Source organism: Homalodisca vitripennis, chromosome 4 (genome assembly GCF_021130785.1).
Source record: "Homalodisca vitripennis isolate AUS2020 chromosome 4, UT_GWSS_2.1, whole genome shotgun sequence".
NCBI classification, from domain to species: domain Eukaryota; kingdom Metazoa; phylum Arthropoda; class Insecta; order Hemiptera; family Cicadellidae; genus Homalodisca; species Homalodisca vitripennis.
In genome coordinates, this window is record NC_060210.1 from 43621056 (window position 1) to 43644210 (window position 23155).

Consider the following 23155-nt stretch of genomic DNA (forward strand, 5'->3'; position numbering starts at 1 on the left):
ACCACGGACAAACAATCATGTCACCGCCCATTTGAATGTGTCATTTATTAAATTGGAAGCAAGGTTACATTATAAAATTTGTATTTAAAAACTTGTTAACATCATTCTTAAAATATATAAATAGATAGATCTTCGTCTTTGGCACACACTCGTGTTAATTTATTACAGCTTGTAAATGATTATCCGTCATTTACAAAGGAGTATTAATTAATGTATGAATTGTAAGTGTGAATGTGTATGAAGGTATAGTTGGGACTATTTATTTTTGTTTATGACGATTGCGATACAAAGTTATATTGTTTTAAAAAAATGCAATAAAGAGATTATTATTATTATTAAATTAAAATCTTTCTAATGTTCCAAGATTCTTCACTCATGTTAATGTTTTTTTTCTAAACTTTTAAAAATATGCAACAAGGAATTACAAATTTACATCGTTTCATAGACAAAAATCATGTGGTTTATTTGGATACATTTTTTAATGTCTAAGGAGACCAAATTCAATACCTTACATGTACACATTCCCAATTTAGTTCATTAACTAAAATTTAGAATAAATTAATTGCTTTACCTTGTTGCCGCGTTGTTAAATTAAGAAGTGTTGTTACTTTTGTTATGTTTACACTCTATAAATCTAAACAAATAAATTGAAAATATTGATTTAACTAACTAAACATATGGTCGAGCTATCATAATCCAATGTTTACAAATAAAATTTGTTTACATTTATCAGGCTCTGTATATTCACATTGCACAACTTTAGAGACCAAGATGGGATATTTTGCTACTTTAGAGACCAAAGGGATTGACGAAATAAGAATATGCCTATATTCAACGCAGGGACCCTAAGAATGTCCATATAAAATCTCAGTAGAATAGTTTACATAGTTTAGCGTGAAAGCAAAACAAACAAACAACGGCACTTACTTTCACATTTATAGTATTATTATGATTAGGATTAGGATAACTATATACTCTTCCGTCTGTTACATCACTCTATTACATTTTTTTATTCTTATAACAGTAAATTTGTGTTATAAACCATTATTTTATTAAGATGGTTTATATATAACTCATCAATTATTATATAATTCATAACATACCATCAAAAAATAAACTTATTGGATAATTGTGATTTTTTTATCAAATAATAGAAAATAAATTACTAGTATTTCAAAAGTGGGTAAATAACTATTTAGAAATTAGTTATATATATATATATATATATATATATATATATATATATATATATATATTTAGGTTAATATTAACCTAAATATTAACCCATTAACCTCCCATTAACCTTGATATATTCCTTAATATATGATATAAAGTTTCATGTTTCTGTTTAATGTTTCTATTGTTCACACATTAGTTAGGAATGCATTTTTATAGTCCTGTCAACCATAAATGGAAGATCAATAAAAATGTTTCATTTACTTGAAAAAAGTATTTTCAGTTAATCAAGAAGCTCGTTAATGAAGCAATCAATCTAATGTATGAATTATATTTTGAAAAACTAAGATGATTTCCAGAAAACTAAAAGATTCCACAGAAGCTCTTGAAGTGCAGTGAATTATTCATATCTTTGAAGAATATAATAAAGGCTTTAATATCTGGAAATTGATGATTTTGTTTTATTTTATTCTGTAAAAATGTGCAGTTTATCCGAAATGCATCCACAATATAATTTATGTTATTTCCTTTTGCTTCAAACATGGTTACTCATAAAACCAATGTAACCAGTGTCACTTTTTGCCGTAAGAAATTGGACTCACAATGAAACGATTTGTACTTTTAGTAATAATTTAAAGACATAATTTAAATTTCAACCCTTTACATGAACTCGTTCTGCAGTTATCGTGCGTACAGACATACATGAATCGAAGTCGTTCAGAAAGAGACAAATGCTTCGTAATGACGAGTCCATCTGCGACCCGTGGGGGTTGACAAACATAATACAGACCTCACTTCCCGCGCTACGGGCGAGAGAGACAGCGAGCAATGGCCATGAACACCTGCCTACTAGTCGTCTCTTTGAACGGCTAATTTGTAATAGCCTTACATTCTACCATTTAGAAATATTAAGTTTTACTTGCTGTTACTTTATACACTCCAGTATTGTTTCAACCGAAATTGTGTCAGACGCGTACAAAATTAAAGGCTTATCAAAACGTGATTTTTAGTTGACCTAACTATAAAAATAAAATAATGAACTTTAAACAGTTGGTGGCGAACTTCTGATATATCTGAGGTTATGAAATAACCCATTTAATTTATTTTATGACATATTTTAACCAAATTTTCACAAAAACAAAAAAGTCCATAATCAAAGTAAATAAAATCGTGGTAATTTAAATAATATCTGGCTTGAACTTTGTCATTTTTTAGTTTTTTATTTTACCCACTAAAACACGTTTTGTGTACATCAATTTCAGGAATAAAATATAAATAAATAATAAAATAGAATTGGTGATAATTTTCTAGGTTGCCAACAACTCTTGGCGTGGTCAAATTGTACTCTAGCAATAAGTTTTATGTTCAAAAAACTTTAGTTTATAATAACTATTAACTCTGGTGGCCCATTAATGTGTAAAATATAAGCATATTGAAGTTCTCGTCTGTTAATTTCTAATTTTCTTATTAAGAAACTGTGGCTGTAAAAAATTAATGATTTTTCTTTCAATATCTCTTTTATTCAATACTTTATTCCAATTTTCATGTTGCAATGTTTTTTGACACTTTTCATACAGTCAGTTTTATATTTTCAGGATCAACACGAAACTGCTAAATAAAAATAAAATTTGTTACATGAAAGATTAACACAAATATTGTCTATACCGTGCCTCCCCTTCAGATCTTAGGTTGATGGCTGAAATATTTTGCCTAAACTGTAACCCAAAAGAATGTCTAATATGGCAATAGAGTCCTTGTTATCACTTGTATGGACATTAAAATCGCCAAAAAATAGACTGATATTCTTTCGATTTATATTCGTGTACGTTCATTAATAGGAAGAATCCGATTCACTACAAACAGATAATTAACAGTGATGGAGTCCATGTTTATTGTTGACTGGGTTTGGCATGACACATAATGGAAGCTACTCTTGCTCTCTGATAGAAAGAGTGAAGTTAGTTTCATTCCAATCAACAATTCACCGTGTACCAAAACAGGATAAGAATGATTGTGCGAAGACCGTGACCTCCCCCCCCCATCACCATCCACACATGCGGCGGGAGCCTCTCATACGGTTTAGCCTTACGTAACGCAATCAGGAAATGGTGGTAAAACAGAAAGCGTAATCCTAGCGACAATAAACGTTAATACATATAAACAGCAGGCGTGTCATTCAATATGCAAAGGTTGCGAAAATATCGTTATCTAATAAGATGCACTGTTAGTCCAAGTCTAGTGTTATAGATAACATGTATGCTGAAGTCAGTGCCAAAGTTAATTGTGAGACTAGATTTGAACTAGATTCAACGATTGTTTGTTTACTTTATTCCATAAATACACGTCATGCCATTATAACACACTGTCACAACCGTTAGGCTAGATTTATTCGACACAGTACAGTGGTTAATTTCCTTTTCACGTCACGATTGTTATGGTTGCGTACTAAATGAAAAAATGTACATTATTTGTACTTATAACATAATATTAAATTATTTACGAATCGTGAACGCCCTAAGATATTTAATTTCGTGTAAACAATAAAAGTAGAGACTACATCCACAAGTCCAAGAAAGTGCAGTATAAGTAGGGAAGCTACAATCTCCTTCTCGGCTAGAGCTGACAGATAGAGAGAGCAGCGGTCAGCTCTCCAGATTACGCCCAGAACTGGGACGTGTACAGACTGGGAACTGTTCATTCAGAGTTTAGTCTGAAGAGCGCTGTGACCTAAGAGCCCCGGAATACCTACTCTCGTAAGTGTCTGACCGTAATTGGAAGCGTGAATGTTCTCTTTCTCCTGTAAGAAATAAACCGATGCTATAAGGTATCGCAGGATCTTAAAGAGCTATAGCATGATCGGACTGACGGGCGGACAGAATGTCCTTTGACCTTCCGACCTCAAACTCAATAGAGTTCTTCCTTGGATCAAGGAGAACATGTACACCTAATATCAAGTATTTATGACCTCTACAGAGAGATGACAATTAATTGTGTTGGTTTTTAATAAAGCATGTGCGACATATACTCACAATAAGTGTTTCCAACTTTATTGCAAATTGACAAATTCACTCCTTTTTCAAACCCCGGTCCTGTATTCTATTCGTAACAAATAATTTACGTAAGTAATAATTGAAAACACGATTGTGCAAGTTGAAAATATAACTGCAAAATAACATTGTTTCAGTTGAAAATTACACGGCAAAACTAAGTCAACGTGTCGATTTTTAATTGCAACTCGATCAACTAATTGGATTGTAGCCAACGTTTCCACTGAATATCGGGCACGGAAACCAAACAGCTGCTACAATTAAAATGTTTCACCTGAGAGTATGAATTAACTTCGGTGTTCGTTATGGAGGAAGCATGAAGGTGAGATAATCGCCATTCGTACTCGACAACAAAACTGTAATACAATATAGAACGAGGATGTTATGAAAGTAATGCTTTTTTGCGTGTGGCACGTAAGAATTCGTTTCATTCTTTTATTTTGTTTATTTATAATTTATCAATACATGACTTGGTTATCATTATACTGAGGTATAATAAATAATACTTATATTGCTGAAGATACTTTACGAGTATAGTAATAAGGGTATGGTGAATCAAATTTAATGACAGATTACTTTATTGGAAAAAGTTCAAAGTAATTAAATGATACGCGCTGAAAAGATTATGCTGAACTGAAAAGACCTCGAAGAAACTTTAAGTAGAGGTGGATTAGACAAGTGTCACGTAGGTATATGCAACTTAATGATTTTACAGCTCATAATAGCATAATATTACATAATTTAATTTAAATATTACTTTTACTGTAGGTTAGTTTTTGCCATCATTTAATCAAAATAGTTTTAGATTCGACATAAGGAAAAGGAAAGTTTGCGTCAAGAATCTTCCACGTGACTCTAGGCTAATTTTATGCGTATTTTCATTATCTTACATATTGCATTTACTAATTTGAGTATGTAGTAAATTATTTTTTTATCGATCTATAGGCAACTTAGGAGAATCCTTATGATAAGGCCACTAAACCAACAAGAAGTGAGTGTTATAAGAAGCATATCTGCAACTTGGCCCTCATATTGTAATTAAGAGACAGAGAGATTTTCAATACCTCACTCACGGAGTCATACTACTCACAAACTCAACGCGTCACACACTCATTCACTCAACGAGCCAAATCATTGCCCAATTAGTGTGTCTTATAAGTCACCTACTCAATGCCATTCACCCACTCAGCGAGACATACCACTCAGCGAGTAATACCACTCAGCGAGTAATACCGCTCATCGAGTCATACTATTCACCCACTCAGCAAGCACTCAGACCACTTAGCGCGTCTTATCATTCATCCAGTCATACAATTTTCTCAATCGGCAAGTCATACCACTCAACCACTAACCGAGTCACGCAACTCAGTCAGTCACCGAGTCACTCAGCCACATAGCCACCTACCGTCATACCATTCACTGAAAGTTTATTGATAAAAAGGAACTGAGATTAAATGTTTTTTATTATAAATACTAAACAATTACGATAGTATGTTATAACTACAGATATATCAAAACAATTTAGCACATATAGGAGGATGAGTTTAACTAATTTAATTTAACACTCTTGTAAAATAAAAGGTAATCTAAAAGATTGTTGATTCGCGGCGAAGAATTTTTCGGCGAAGAACTACTGACGGATTGGCTTGTTTAATAACTCTAGACAGCCAGCTTGCTATTATTAACTTGTATATACGAGAATATGTATTTTGTAGGATAAATATTTCACTAGTGTTGGCGTGACTTGGACTGTGCTATGTCTTGTATGAACCTCGTACTACTGTTCTACAGTAGTATTTCCATGACGTTATTTCTAGTCTCTTCGTACAGCTTTTGTGTAGCACATGGTTAGAGATTATTGTTTTTCATATTAAAAACACAATTCTTTGCTGTCGCTGAATCGACAGGAATTGTATAGTTATTTAGTATTTACATTTCCATAAACTATGGTTCTATCTCGCTGTAACCTTACAACATATAGTAAATGTATATGTATGTAAACATATTTTTCTTGAGACAGTTTTATTTCTTAACCATTCTCTGTGCATTTCGTATAGCTTTTATATGTACCTGATACAGTAAACTGAATTAGTAAACTGAATTAATGGGTTGATTCAATGGCATTTGTCGTGCGAATATACATGGCATATGTAAAACATACAACTAAATGTATTATTGATTTCTGCTGATGATTATTCATTAAATTTAATTAATCTGCAATAATCTATTTAGTGTAAGATTTCGTTTCTATTGAGTTACTGCTATCTGGACAATCTGCTGTCTCATATTTCATCCAACTTTCAATTTATTGCGATCCATTATTTAAATTTTAATTAAACCTTCCGGTGAGTCAATGTCAAATAGCAGATAAATTCAGATTAGAGGTAGATTATGTTGTAGAATTGCAATTCCACTGGCGTCATAAATAAAAACATCCGGGAGGAAATACGCCACCATATAAATTGTCGCAGTTAAAATTGATACCACACAGCATAACATGGAGACATTTGTCAGTTTTTAGAATATCATCAGTATCCCTTACATTTATATATGATGTACTTATAAAGATGAAAACTTAAGAAACTAGCTGAGCAAACGATATTTCATGATCATATTATTTGGTTTTCATCTGTAGTTATTCAAGTCAAAATATTGCTTACGGGAAACAACACATATTGACATAATACTCAACAAATTATCGGTAATCAGCGAGCTACGCTGTTACAGGCTCAAGGAGTGGTTACTCTAAAATCTTTACATTGATGTAGTTACTCTTTATTTTCAGAATTACCATGTTTTTCTTGAACGCATAGAGGCGTATTTCACCTTGAGTACTTGACTTTAAAAATCAAGTACGGCAACGAAGTAAATTATTTAGCATGTTTTCTTTTATTTTTATTGAAATAAGTTCTAGCATTGAATAATTGAATTCGTTCAGCTAATAATGGTGGTACACAATGAATAAAATCAGAGACGATAGAAGTGCCTTCAAGTATTTTGAAACTGGGTGGTTGCAGCTGAGGTATTGCCTATCTAAGGGATGAAGGGTGAAATATTAGTTTAAAATAAAAACTGTAGTGGATTACAATGTGAAAAATGTGTCACTTGCAAATCTTTGTACTTCAGACAATTTATTTATATTAACTTAGTTCTAGTTTTCAGTTAATAACTTCAGTAGATAATTATTTCTCAACACTAAATTGCTATTGTACTGAGAGTAATGAGTTATTTAAAAACTTGTTCAGCTAAAATTTGAAACCATGAAGTTGCAACTGTGGTGTTTATTGCCTGTCTAGGGGATGACAGGTGAAAAATAGTAGTTTGAATTAGAAACTGTTGTGGGATACATTACAAAAAATGAATGGTGTGGATACTTGTATGTGCTACACACAATTTAATATTACTAACTCAGTTATAATTTCTTTTCTTCAAACAAACAAGCAAAATGTACTCTTATTAAAGACAAAGTATGACATTTAAAACTTATTTAACGGTTATTGTTGTTTATTGACTTAATGATATAATTTAAGTGTTTATTAGACACAGTACATACTCCATTATAAACTAGTATTGTAAATACTAAATAATACTGTATAAATATGCACACTCAATATATGTTTTGAATATATTTATTTTGAAAACTACAATTATGTATTATACTGTACTCGTATTTGGGATGATATTATTCTTCAGATTGATAAGTTACATTGTACTATATTTAGGAAATGAGAGCACAGTTCTATTTGAGAACATGTAAGCAAACTTCATACTGTTTTTAGAAACTCTGAGTGCATTTCTTACGCACTACATTTAGAAGTTCACTTCTTGCTATGTTTAGAAGCCTTACGAGTTTACTCGCTAAATTATTACTTAAATTCTATTTTTAACAAGCTAAACTATTCATGATACCAAAAACAAGAAAATGCAATATCTGTTTATTAAATTAACGTTCTTCGTAAAAACAAAACATTTTAACTGTTGATCTTTGCTAAATATTTTATTCCAATTTCTATACCTTATAAATGATAATTTTTGAAATTTTAATTAATTATAATTATAAATGAAAGTTTCCTTGATAATTTATGCACAATCTAGTGTGTTTAACGAAACCCCGTGTAGCTTTTCTGATAGCATCTCGGTCGTTCTTAAGTAGTTCACAAGCGTTTAAAATTCGGTTCAATAAATTCTTCTTTGCAATTAACTGGTTCTGCGTATACAAGTTGCTTTAAATGTCCCTAAAGCGATTTTTTCTAATAAAATAATGTAAAATGTATTTCCTTCAATGATCTAGGACGAACATTTTGACAAACTTTTCAACTTTTGTTTGGCCCCTGTTCGCGTGGCATAGGTGGCATAGTAACTAACTAATATTTCAAGGCGGTATGGTATATAGGCAAATTCAAGGTGGCACAGTAACCATATCCACGAAATTTCAAAGTGGTACAATAGTTAAACATATGCAATTCCAACATAGTAGCCTATAATAATAAACATACACATTTCCAAAATTGTACAGGGGCTAAAATCACAAGATTTCAAGTGGATATTTTGAATGATTACGGAAATGTAGAAACTTTAAGATGAAAACCCTTCACAAATATTAAATTTTTCAGTAATTGCATAAATATTAAATTAGTAAAGGAATGCAAAGAACATACAGGGTTTATTTATAAAATAAAAAATAAAGGATTTTAAACGGCGTTTTACAGATTTATTCAGAAAGAAAGAAATATTTAAACAAGTGTAATAATGTTATTAAAATGTTTTGAACTTACATCACATCGTTTAGTAAGATATCGAGCAACACGTCCAATAGTAGCTCAAACACGAAAAAACTATTCCAAGTTGAGAAATTATGTTTGAAATATATTATTTATATAAACCAAGCGTTGAAATTTGGGGTTTCAACTGAGCGTTTAACGAAATCAAGTTTGAAATGACGTGTGTTCGTATTGGTCTAGTGCTTGAACAATCGTGTCACAGCCTGCAACATGCCTGAAAGGTGAAACCTGATTTAAGATCCTATTTTGAAACTAGGCTCAGCCGGTTTCTTGTTATAACATTAGGCTTGATGTAAACCCAAACATGGGCGTGCTGTCTGCTGAACGTTAATTATGACGATCGAATCAGAACTCCAGACCTACCAATATTTCTTTGTTATTTATGTCACTAGGCTTGCCTGAAGGTACATTAGCATTTAAAATTTCACTTGGGGATGTCGTCAATACATGTATAAGATATTACGTATACTGTAAGTAAAGCAAAGTTAATAGTAATTGTTATTTGTAACATTTTTGACGTTTGAATATTTTTTATTACTCAATTACATTATGGAAATAATTCCAACTAAAACTCTTATGTGACACAGTTTTAAGCAATTCAAGTAACGTTTATTCTCTCTACTGATGAAATATTAAAAGAAGCCAGTAAATAAAATAAATATTCCTGACAATATTTATTTTTGAGACTTTCACACACATTTCTTTTGTGCCAAAGTAAGAAGTAAAGTTATAATGTTTTACAAATACAGCCGTATCATGTTGGCAAGCGCTGATCCTCAATACGATATCCCATTTTTTGTTCTCTTAGGACAAGAATCTGAGGAATTGTATTTAATCCTAAAAGAGCCTTTGCGCTACCTTCGGAGTGACCGGTTATCCTGAAAGGGTAAGGTTGGTAGGGACCACCTTCTTTCAAGGTCCATGAGGACGAATTAGGGCACCAATCTCTGTCAGATCTCCTTGTAGGAAGGGGAAGCCACCACTTTTCGAGCCACTCCAGCCAAAGCAGGCAGGAAGTAGCACACCTTTATGTCTAGGCTTTACCTATTTATCTACCCTTACACCGATATCCCATGCTCGCCGGAATAGATAAACGGTGGAAATCTGATTCGGTGCTCTGAGCCGCTTGAACAAAACGCATAGTTTCATTGATTTTATCACGAAAGAATATGTTGAAATCGGAGAAAGCCTGAAGTAAGCTCAATTCCACGGTCAAATTCCAATGCCTTAATTCTCTTATCTCGGCATGTTGAAATATAAAAGCCTTGATTCAAGAGGATTCAGCTTTAAAACCGACGTATTTCCCAAGATGTTGCACACACTAGAAAGTGGAATATCTCGCTGTCACCTTCAATGTTGTCAAAGTCCAGGAGGGGGCAGACATAAAGACGCGCGTCGGGGCCCGGGCCGCCCGCTATAAAAACGTAGGTGAAAGTAATTTGAAAGATTCCAATATTGGAGACGATACATCACTCCATAACATTTATATGTCACTGATGTCGATGTGTTATCATCTGTGTGTGTGTGTGTGTGTGTGTGTGTGTGTGTGTGTGTGTGTGTGTGTGTGTGTGTTTGTGGGTCTAATGGTAGTAAATCTCATTCACCGAGATTCAGTTAACATGGCAAATATATATTAGGTTGTTATGAATATATTTCAATTACAACTCAATACATCAGTTCAGCCAAGAACAGTGATAGGATTGTCTTCTGCAGGGACATTCATAACTGTAGGAAGCCAGACTTCAAAAATTGCAGGTTAAAGAATAATTCCGTTAATCCACTATGGATCACCGCACCACCAATAAACTATAGTGAACTAGCCAAGGTAACGGTCAATACTTTTTTTGGTAGTCATCTTCCAAGTTTTCTCTTCAGTACAACTGTCGCGAGTGACTCTAGTGCTTCCGAGGAATGCCTTTGGCCAAAGATGTCCCCGGGGAATCGGAGAATAGTTAGACATATTAATTGTCTCCAGATTCATACAGGCAATCGTCAGATTCAAGTCTCCTGGCGATGATTCCTAGTCACATACTCCAACAATAACCTCACAGACACTCGAATCCTCAAATATTGCTCTTTATATCAAGAGAGTAACTAACTTCATGGTAGTAGTGGATAATAGTGTCTCTTTGGATGGCCTATATCCAAAGGGAAACAACTGTCCCATTCAATTAAAGCTGTTCAATAACGAGATTTTTTTAATTGTTCACGAAGTTTTAAAACTAAACGATGCATTTTAATGCTACACAACGTGTGCTAAATTTACAGGCATGCATTTTGTTATATAACCTAGCCTTGGAAGGTCAATAGACCTTCAAAGAGGTTCAAATTTGAACAAGATGTGCTTCTTTTAGATGTTCATTCTTAAGCGCGATCGTTAGAATTAATAGACTTTAGAAAATAATTTATAGCTATCAGCCTCTCATTCTTTCTTCTTGACACTCGAGAGGCTTTTAGATAACCATACTTGAAAAAAGGTATTCAAACGAAAAACTTGTGCATCGCATTTAACATGCCTTCCCACCGGGTCATAATATAAGACTGTTTTTCGCCAGATAGCGAGTAGGGTTGAGGATTCTCTCGGGTAAGAAGGAAAATTGGAGTCGGGAATTTTCTATACATTAGGGTTTAAATTTCATATAACTCCATTTTTAAAATCAGCTAGGCGAAGGACAGTGGATTCCCAGTATATATTACACAGATGGTTGTATTCTCTGGAATTTCTTTATTAAATTATCCATGGTGTTTCAAGCAGTGAACATTTTAGTTCTGAGCTATTATATACATCGTAGTTGTGCTTATTAACGGATAATCCCCTTACATTCTTAACAAAAATATGAATTCTATATCTGATAATTGTTTTTAGATGTGACATTTAACTTCCACGCTGAAGGGTATGTTTATTATGAGGCAACCAAAACATGTTTAACAAGTAAAACCTAGACAGCATCACATACCGCCGATTCGTCGAAGCATCTATTAGCATCTCCAAATAAACACATTATTATAAATGTTACTCTAGATTGTAAACTTAAGATATGCTCTTGTAAAATGTGTTCAGGAGAGCAAAGTTCCCTTCATTGCTCTGGTTGGCATCCTCGGGCTTATCAGGAATATATCAGACAGCAGCTAAACGCGACTGTGTCGGACCCCAAAATACAAGATGACCTCATCTGGTAGCTTATAATACATAGTTGTATCGAAATAACCAACAAATCTAAAAGTCTAGTGATTGGTTCCACGGGGGAGGGGCCACATAATATATTGGAAATATTAATAACAACATCCATTATTTATCTGTTATTCCTTGATATCTTCATTAAAAAGGAAACACAGACAGAGACGTACATGCTGATCACCAATTCAAATTGCAGAGAGAGCTTATGAATAGGCACCCTTATTGTTGAAGAAAACTTCAAATGCCCTTTCCTAATTAGAAGATCATATGCGGAAAGAGTATTTGCTCATTGTATATTTTGACGCCATTAACAACAATGAGATATTATCGAAGCAAAGTCAAATGAGTAATGATGTAGTATGGTGCTTAACAGGAACAAAATAGAAAGCAATTTGGATTATGGGTATCTGGCGCATTTTGTAAAGATTGGAAGTTTTGACCAGACCTCAAATATAAGCATAAACGAAATGGCTGAGAGCAGTCACATTTTAAACCTTCACTTGTTTTGTTGCAGAATGTACATGCTCTGTATCACAAGCATGTATTGCGTAATATCCAGAACTCAGACAAGTCCCAAAGTGATTCAAGGATATCAGGAAATGATATGACAGACACACTAACCAAGAAAGGAGCCAAAAACACACTGACTAGACTGGTATCAGTCTGTGGCACAAGTCGTTTGATAAGATCAGCAACGTTTTCTCAGAGCAGAAATATGTTGCAAACTGTCAACTTCACTCCAACTAGTGCTTTTGTAAAACCTTCGTAAGGTACTTTCAAAACCATTTCATTGAAAGTATCGAGGATGCTTTCAAATTGATATTAATGTCACAAAACTTTAGTAGATTTGGTGCGTGCGCGCGCGCGCGCGCGCGTGTGTGTGTGTGTGGTTTTTATATCGCCTTTGATCAAATATCTGTAATTATGAGGTTGATGGTAAAAACCAAAATAGGTATGTTAGTAGTTAACTTTAAGGAGATGGAGTTTGAAATTCGAAAACGGACATTTGAGAACTTCACTGTAAGCATCACTCAAGCCATTAAGCGACCCATTCGCTGCACTCTGTCCTACCTGCCAAACCGTATTACTTTAACTAAACACGTAACCGCAACTAAAACCACTTCTGTGACCGCAATGTGACCGGGTTCTCGCCGACATCCGACTAGGCGGCCCTGGCACACACTCCATACTCGTATTTGAAGAAAGCGAACCTCTTTTTTGTCATCAACTCATTTTCCAGTTTTTCAACATATACTTGCAGTAATTATGTAAGGTTAGTTAATTCCACTAAAGTCTACGAAATCAATTATAATTTTAGTAATACCTTTTTTAATAACAAGAGTTTTGTTAAAACTACATTTAAGTTCTTATAAAACGTATCGTACCACAGATACCTATTACATTACATTATATCACGCAATGAGGTGAATAGGTCAAAATAAATCTAAAACATTTTTTTAAAGTTGCTTTTCATACATACTTGTATATATTATATATATATATATATATGTAGTGTTTAGTTTAGGAGAGCAATCATTGGGTAATGATTACCCATTATGGGTAATGGTGGAGTGAGGTTTGACAATGTGAGCAATTAGAATATCCTGCCTAACAAGAACGACTCCAAAATAGAGCTTTTCACAAACACTGGGTTGCAAGTTCAATTCTCAACTTAGGAAATTGGGAAATATTATGATGGAGAAGTTATAGGATTGGTGTCTACCTACTTCCCAGTAAGTAATCAACAGAAGGTATACACATCATGTGCAGTACTTGCCGAAGGGCTTTCACACCAGCATGTCAAGTATCTTATCCGATTCCGTGATGATCTTTCCAGTTCCAGTTTGGCTAGTTGCCTGGTTATCATTGACTTCTCTAGGTTTCAATATCACGATGCCTTGCCAAATCAAAACCTTCTCTGTCAATTCGTAGCAATACAATTTTGACACTGACGATCCCTACATACCTCTACCAAGATAGCAAATATACAGAATGTTGAACCATGCAAGAAAAGTTGGAAAACAATCAATGAAAATTTTGAATATACATATATAAAGCTATCAGCCATTCAGAGTGTTACTATAACAACATATTTTTACACTGCCTGTTCTATCCTAGCGAGTTAAAAATCAAGGAGAGAAAACTGTGGTCTAGGTCCAATAGTGAAAGGGCCAGATTCTTGTTCTCATGTTCTAGTTGCAATAGATATACTACTAACGACGGATACGATAGTTTTAAAGATGATCAAAATTAAAAGAAATTAGTACATTTTTCATTCTTTTGTCTTGGCAAATGTTGGAACACCTACTCTGTACATCTAATCGTTGTACAATACGGTGATGTAGTAAATCCCTATGTTGTATTCAGGCGAATCAAGGAAACTGTTTTATAAAGTGCCCATTTATGAAACTACAATGTTCGGTTACTAAATGACATTCGACACAATATATAACGTTGTTATGAGTACAATAATATCCGTCGCATCGATGTGGAAGAACATTTAACATGTTTCTTTATAAAACTACTATAAAATGCCACGTAAAATATATTGATCGTTATAGGGATGCATTGTTGTAAACACAGCTTGTTTTTACTGTGACGATAACGTGTGAGGATCCACGATCGATCAACTTGCATAAACGTCGCAACAATGCATAAAGGTATTAGTCATCCTCAGAGTAAGAACTCTGTTCTTGATCTGATTCCATTCAGGTAAGATTTGTGGGTCACTCTTGTTTGTGGTCATTTATGTGTGAAATCACACCCAAACAGACAAGCAGAAAACGAAAAATAAGGAGGATATTGTGTTACCGATCTACACTACAAAATTAATTTTCACAATTGTTTTCCTGTAGTAAAAACGTAAATGTTTTCAGGACACTTTGACCGCTGCGGGAGCTGCTGTAAGCGCAGATGTGCTCTCGCGGTACTGAATGAGAAGACGAGCGCGTCCATCGATCCTCACCAGTGTCTTCTACAATCCGAGGCCGACTCCGCTCTTATCGCTTATTCACTTTCTCCGGCTAAACACCTGACTCAAGGTCACCTGACCTCTGGCCCCACTTCCGCCTACTCCCACATTCCTTTCTTAATGCGATCTGGTTCGATCATCAGCCCGTCATTATTTCAGTTTCCTGTCCACGTTTCTAATCTTCGATATTCAACATGTTCATTGCTAACAATTGAGTTGGATGCTACTCGTATATGTGTGAAATAAAGATTGGTTTTTATACATAATGATTATTAGAATTTAGGTATGTAATAAAATAATGTCAGAGGTTAAGGAAAAAAATATAGAAATTTAACATTAGGTCTATGCCTTGCATATATCTATCTACATAGACTATAAAGTGTTAGGTAATCATTCCAACAATTTTTCCAAAATTAGGAACTTTTAAGATAAGTTCACTCCAAGATGGAAGTGACATTCCCGCTTTAAGTAGTTTTCCATATTAAAATCAATTTTTATATTTAAAATAATAGTGATAAATAATTATTAATATAAAAATAAAATTTTCAGTTCTGGTGATCTACGCCTAACGTGAAATTAGTTACAATGGTTTTCGGGTTTAACGGGCGATTCTTAAAATTACAAATTTATTGCCTAAATAACGAATTATTGTAAAAAAGTTTAAAAACGCTAAATACAGCAAATTTAGGTGCATTGAGCAATAACGGATGTAATGAAGTGTTGCCAATGGAGTCATTGTTAAAATAATGTAATTATCCAGTAAACCATACTATTACATTCTGCAAGATTAATGCACGTAACACTTATCTCCAAAACAAAATAAAAATCCTGCTATCTTAATTTAGACTAACTTTTTTATTTGATTAACCTTGAAATATTACACAACTTAAGTGCATTAATTTGGACAAAGAGAAATACTAGCATTTGTCTAGAGTTGGTGGTTTGTAAATTTTGTACATCATTTTAGGAACAGCTTATAATAATTACATATAATTAACGTTACACCACGCTACTTTATAATTGAAAAATTAGTTTCAAATCTAGTTTGAGAAAGCTACATTTGTCCATCAATTCTGCAACCTTATTTAGTCATTAATTTCCCAGGCCGAACGTTATATAAATATTGAGAATTGCATATTACGTAGTTCACATCACCACATTTACCTAGAAAAAATATAATGAAACATAACTGGGCTTAATTCAATGCCAGCAGTATCTTCATCGAATTGAGTTAAATAGCTTACCGCGACATCTTATGGAGAATCTGTCAGGCCTTATTATACAAAAGATGCCAGCTTCCACTGGAATAAAATCTACAGAGTGTAATTTATTTAGTTAATTACACAAATTCTGCTAGACCATGTATAATGCAACACGATTTGCTGGGATGACAATCCTAAAGAGGTAACGCCGGCAGCGAATTTGTCAAAGAGAGAGAAAGAGCAAGAGAGAGAGAGTGTGTGTGTGTGTGTCTAAGTTAAGAGTGGGACCATGATGATTAATAATATTGTTGGATAACAACGGAATGTACACATACTACACGAGTACAATGACTTTCTTCAGCCCACACAAGCACGCGCGTGCCACCCGTCTAACCACTCGTGTTGTCATCTGACAACAATAGTAGCTCGTGTTAATATTGTCAGTCTCCAAGTACAACCGATCCCCTGTTCTCTGTCAGAGCGTTATTTTGTAAAGGGCCTCTAGCTAATCAACAAATGCTATTCTCTTCGTGTATATGCTCATTATTAGTCTTAAAGATAATAATCTAAACAAATTGCTATTTTCATTCGACACAAGGTGATTCACGTATAGTGATAAAAACTGAGTATTTCCTTAAGAAATATTTCATTTTATCATTCACTTCAGTTATATTTTATATAAATACTGTAACACTCTCAATGGATAATTATAAACGCGTTTTCTATTTAAGAAGTGTTTCTTTATGGACTGTTACCTACTATTTAAATAAATAATAATACAACCAAAATCCGGTTCCTCACCATAAAAACCGACATTACAATCAACAATGGAAAGCATCTGCTCTTGGAGTGGATGTCCCCTGAGCGATCCTGTGAATCCTTTGCAAGAATACCAGTATCCAGGTAAGTCCAATGGTCCGGTTTCGAAATAAGAGAGGGATTCTAACCCATAACCTCCGCTAACTTCTGTACTGAGGCCAGACCGTAGTCCCCACACACTCTCATACCAGATAGTCTCATGTGTAAAGGTTCAGTTAAACTATAAACAATGAGCTCTGTTCGCACTGTTTGTTGTAGAATGACCCGGAAGAACTACGGTGGGCGTGCGAGTGAGGGCGGTGACATTTGGCTAACGGGACGGGAATGGTGTATTGTGATTGGGTAATGGGAGACCTAACACGTGTAAGTGCCACACACAATCAGCATCTCTATTCTACCGTTCTCTTCGTGACCTTCCCGGGATTGTAGGTCCTAATTGAAATGTACCTGTGATGCAGCAGAAGATAATCTAGCATACAAGTACAAACATCACGTGGAAAGTCACCTTAATAGGATTCATACTAGCCATGTATAGCGTTAACTGCTCTAAACTACAAATGGTGCCTTAGTCACTCGGGCACTGACGGAGTATCTGAGGATCAGACTTCAAATTGTTGAACATTGAAGTCTCCACTCTCCTTCACCCGTCTAAGGGTATGTGGGGTGATCCATATCCGTACTAAGTCAGGATGTTGGAAACTTTCCTTGGGATTCTGAGTTGGATCGTTCAACCCTGCAACAACCCAGGTATTCAATCCTTCTTGGAAAGACTGGTATCTTGAGACCACACAGTGTCTCGCCGTGACGCAGCTATCTCCCCCCTCGATTCACTTGTGGAAAGAGGTGTCGATGTTTTAACTGTCCCTGAACTAAACCCTTTGGTTCTTCTCCTGCTAAGGCCATCTAATATATCAAGTAGGAGCTGTGGATAGAATCCAAACATTGTGGGTATAATCCAAATCCGTTGCTAGAGATAGTGAAAGCTGAGTGTGGCTTATGCTTACTTCAGTGTCTAATGCTGTTACACAAACATGACCACCCTTTTTTGCTCACCATCCCTTAAGGGAACTTTTTTGAAGACATAAAAAGTACAAAACTAATCTTATAACCAGGCAAAAATAAGAACTGCACAATATACTCTTGGACAAAAGTTTCCCACCTCCCTAATAGTTAACAATTATGATTGTGTGGAACCGCACATCGTGATACATAATACACTAATACACTAGCCAAAGAACACTATCTACAGGAAGATAATCTATTTCTGATAACAAACTTCTTCCTTATCATATTTTCTATTTGTTATCTAATCTAAAGTGCAAACTTCAAATGAATGTTATTTTAGCAGTTTTTATTTTATCGTATTCTTTATTCTTGTGACCAAGTTTGAATTGTAAGGATCTCTATTAGTGTTTGCAATCAATACGCTGTACAGTAAGTAGACAGTAATGGATGCTCACCGCTATTCGACTTCTGCTGAGGCACGTAGAGCAAGAATTTTGGTTCAACAAGGGCGCTTGAGTAGAATATTTGGAGTACGCCATTCAACTGTTGGAAGAGCAATAAGGCGATTATTATTAATAAAACATGTCCATAGGCTGTGCCAATAATGAATGAATATAGATTTTTGTACGTGTCTATAAAATATGAATTTTCTTAAATTATACGACAGAACAGCTCTAAATCCTTCTGGATTTCCGATCTACCGACGCAAAGATGATTACACATACTCGTGACCGAATATTGGCAATATATCAGCAATAAATTAAGTCGGTTACTTATTTTTGAGAATAACCTCCTGAGGAATGAGAGTGAAGTTAAATATTCTGGTATTTTAAACTAAACAAAATTACTCTTCAAAGATTTAACAGTGCACCTTTGGACGCCAGTGTAGCTAAACCCTGTAAAAGATCACATTTTCATCTCGGCCGTTTTCATTTGGGCCTGGTTACAAAATTGCCTAAGCTTCCTACTTTTTGCATGTAATTAATTCCTCGTATGTTGATCAAAAACTTTTCTATTTTTCTATATACGGAGGAATTATCGTAACCCGTAAAAGCCATAGACACGTCGTGTACCCATATGGGCAAAAAGGGTAAGTTGGGTCCTCCCACAGAGTGTTCATTTCCCACTGTATTATCTGGACAGGTTAAACTAGCTAGTACATAAATTGTTTAACCCATAACGACTTAATGTAGCCATATGGACACAAGAGTGTTCATTTCTCACTTTATTATCTGGGATGATACGGGTTAAAAAGAAATTCCGTTTAAACATTTATTTAACCATTTCCGTGGTTTTCCACCGAAAGGAGTCGAAAGTTGCTCGGGTCCGGGGATGAGTGGGACGTGACGCGACGCTCGCTGTGATGTTTCTTTGAACTGAAATCATGGACCTAGGATTCGATGGCGGGGGGAGGGGTAAGATGTTTGCTCTCCCAAGAGTTAGAGATAGGTTGAGCAGAACACATTAACTCAAATCGGTAGACGAGGTTTTCGGTAGATTTCCGTATACTCTATAAATTATGTGCTTAACTTTATGGGTGGAAGGTTACCTTTATAGTTACCATTCGGAAGGAAATGGCAGACTTGAAACGCAGTGCACGTAGCAAATTACAACAATGGAGGGTAGAGAGCAATCAGAAATCAGACATATCCTGTTACACCATTAGAAACAATACAATGGGTGCCGCTCTAGTCCGCACGATATCAGTGCATTGTTGCGGAAGTTGACTTACATTGTTTTGTCTCAATGAAACGTTTAGCTTTGTAGAAAATCTCTTGCAAAATATTGTGACGTTTGCTTAAAATCCTCCACGATTACAGTTTTTATTATATTTGTGAACATTTTCGTGTGTCGGAAAATCTAATTAATACAAACATACGATTACATCGTTACAAGAAATTGGCCGATTGACTATACAGGTTGTCCCAAAAATTAGTGAGCTGCAAAACCCCAGAGTTGGTAACAAATTTATATCCCTCAGATACATTTACCAGTTAGGTAGTTTTGAAAAATTTTAGACATCATCTTAGCTATTTACGTAGCTATCGCCAAGAACGTTATATAACAGCTAAGAGTTTAGCAAAAGAACATAAAAAATTAATAACTCGAAAATTTAAAAATCTAATGACACATTTTAGGTTATTTGAGTACCTTTAGGGGTGCTCTATATCTGGGTTTTTGCTTGAAACTAATTTTTGGGCACCCTATATACGAACTGGGATAATGGTGCAAAAGGGCCCTGTTGAAGTGCTACGGTTGCTAGAACTTATCATGTATCATTTGCTGGTGTAAGAAAAGTTAAGACTTCCTAAAATTGGTCCAGCAAAAGCGTTAATAAATATGTCTAAACGGGGGTATTTGAAAGTGCAAATAATAATAATACTATTATACAGCTGTAAACCATTAATTTGTATTACCATTCTTGTATTCAATTTATATTTGTATAAAAATACTATGTACAAAACAAAACTTACAACATATACAATATTATTTTTTATTTTGCATTTCTGAGGTTTTTCATACGTTTATCAAGGGAGTCTTTCTTTATTATTTATTGTAAGTAGAGATAACGCAATAAATAATAGTTATATACACACTAAATGAAGTTTATATCTCGTTCATAGTTTTATAGCTATATCATGATTTATGTATTTTAGAGTGCGAAAGATATCAAAGTATCAAACTTGTTGTGATGTTGAACCATAACGTGTTACTGCCAATAATGTGATGTTTTGTCTGTTTTTCCCAAATAAAAAATCAAACCAAGGTTGGTATGAGTTTGAGTTAGTGTAACCGAATTTTTTTTTTGTTATCTTATTTTTAATTAATAGTCTTTAAGATGAACACTGAAAACAGAGAAAGTAGAAATTATTTTATCTATCCTATAGAAATAAAAAATGTTTAATAGGATTATTATGCAATTGTTAACCAATCCAAATAGAAATGGATGAATATGAAAAGCGATGTTTTACATTATGTATATAAGTAATAGTTTCATTTAGTATATATTTTTTCCATGATTCTAACTCATGAAAATTAGATTTTTGTTGGAAATAACTTAAGAAATGTAAGATAATTAATTTTTTTTCATAAATAAAATAACTCATCAATCCTCCACTAAGTTTTTGTGTACATACTGTAAAATTTTATATAAACAGTTTTCCCTGGGCCTTTAATTTTTACGATTTCCTAAGTCATTCTGTTTCAAATGTCTACGAAACCTCGAGGAATGACCAGCAAATTTGATATTTTATTTATTGTCAGAAAAGGTATCGTAAAGGTCTGTAATACAAATTTTGTTCAAAATTTAAAATAATTACCCCTAACAAGTTTGAAAAAGGAGAGCTGTTGTTATTGTGGCTATAGGAGACACGATCTGCACATTTTATAGATTAAAATTATCCGCTAAACCTTCAAACCTTTCAAAAATATTATTTTAAATCCAAATCATTCTCATTATTCATAAAATTTAATATATTATACAACTATGAATTGGGTAATTTATTTTCTTTATTTAATTACGCCAGTGGACTTTACTAGTTGGTTTTTCTAAGGTGTATATTATTTTATCGATGAAAAGATCAGACCAAACCAATCTATATTAAGAAAGAATGAATGGATGTTCTTGAGTGCAGTCCATCATGAGTAACTTTCCGTGAGGAATGTTCTTCATACTATGCAATTTATATATATATATATATATATATATATATATATATATATATATATATATATGTTTTTTTGTCCACACTAAACACTGATTTCTACACTTCTAAGAAAAAGGGTCACGAGAGAAAAAACACTCTGTGTGATGTTACAATATAGTGTCTGCAACTTGGCGAACATAATAAAAGTGTAATATAATATAAAATCTAAAGATTTTAAGAAATTTTCACCTAAACATGCTTTAAAAAAACATTGTGACGAAATATTCTACAAGTACATACAATAATATCCAAATGCAATGAAAATATTCCTTCTGAATGTATACTGATTTATGATCGAGGAAGTTGTCCGATGATTCAGTAAGTATTGTCATCCAATAATTTTAGTACATAAAACGTAATGCATGAATTTTGAATATAGTATGAGAATTATTTATATTGTTGTGTATAAATTTCACAGTAGTGATTTACAAAAATATTGGGTATAAAGAATTAATACTACGTATGTTAAGTGTCCATAGCCGGATGAAACGAATTAAGAGACTTGCTCGTAATAAGTTCCTAAACTAAGTTAGACATTCGAAATTATACACCTAGGAGGCGATTGTTACTGGTATACAGGAACATAATATCAAGGTTTTGTATATCAGCATCGTTCAGTGTACAGTAGACATCATATACAGGGTGTTCAGTAAAAGTGTTCCAATACTTTGGAATTTTTTTTCTACACACAAAAATTATAGGTATGCTTGCTCAAGCCGGGAGCAACTAATATTTTCTCTTTTGATAAGCATCAGTTGTTTTAAATAGTTTATACAAATGTTACAAGATGATTTAGTTGTAATTACAGAGCACGGCCAAAACTTTGACAAAATGTGTAACACTCGTTTAATCAACTATGAGTTGGTTTCTTCTTTTTGCAGGGAGGACAATATAAAGGGTGGAGTAGCCATCTTTAAGCACAAAACATTGGATAGCGAAATACATGGAATAAACATTGAACATCACAGCATCCCTTTGGTGTGTGAAATATCTGCAGTTACAGTCCAACTTACTAAAAAATTCAGTGTATTCATACTGGGAATGTATAGACCCCCCACCAACAGCAACCAAGCTATCACGCAAGCCCTTCAAGTCATCACGAATGTGCTAGATACACTCCCATCTCAAAACTGCATAAAGGTGATGATTGGTGATATTAACATCGACTTGTTGAAGCAAACTCCTCAAGGCAGTCTGCTGAATGAGCTTTTACTTTCATACAACATGGAAAGGTTACCCCTACCACCAACAAGAGTCACGCAGAATACA

General features: G+C 34.0%; 1 protein-coding gene across 3 annotated transcripts in view; it reads right to left on the reverse strand.

The window, feature by feature from the left end:
- The window catches only part of LOC124359228 (phospholipase B1, membrane-associated-like), a 64364-nt gene that overhangs the window by 30135 nt on the left and 11074 nt on the right, over positions 1 to 23155 (reverse strand). Inside the window, exon 2 of one of the 3 annotated variants that reach the window (XM_046811796.1) lies at positions 18635 to 18722. The exons of 1 other annotated variant lie outside the window; for it this stretch is intronic. The gene's annotated coding sequence lies outside the window, so the exon portion shown is untranslated. Of the gene's footprint in view, positions 1 to 571; positions 593 to 18634; positions 18723 to 23155 lie in introns of those variants that run through there. One more of the 3 variants, XM_046811798.1, reaches the window with a different exon arrangement.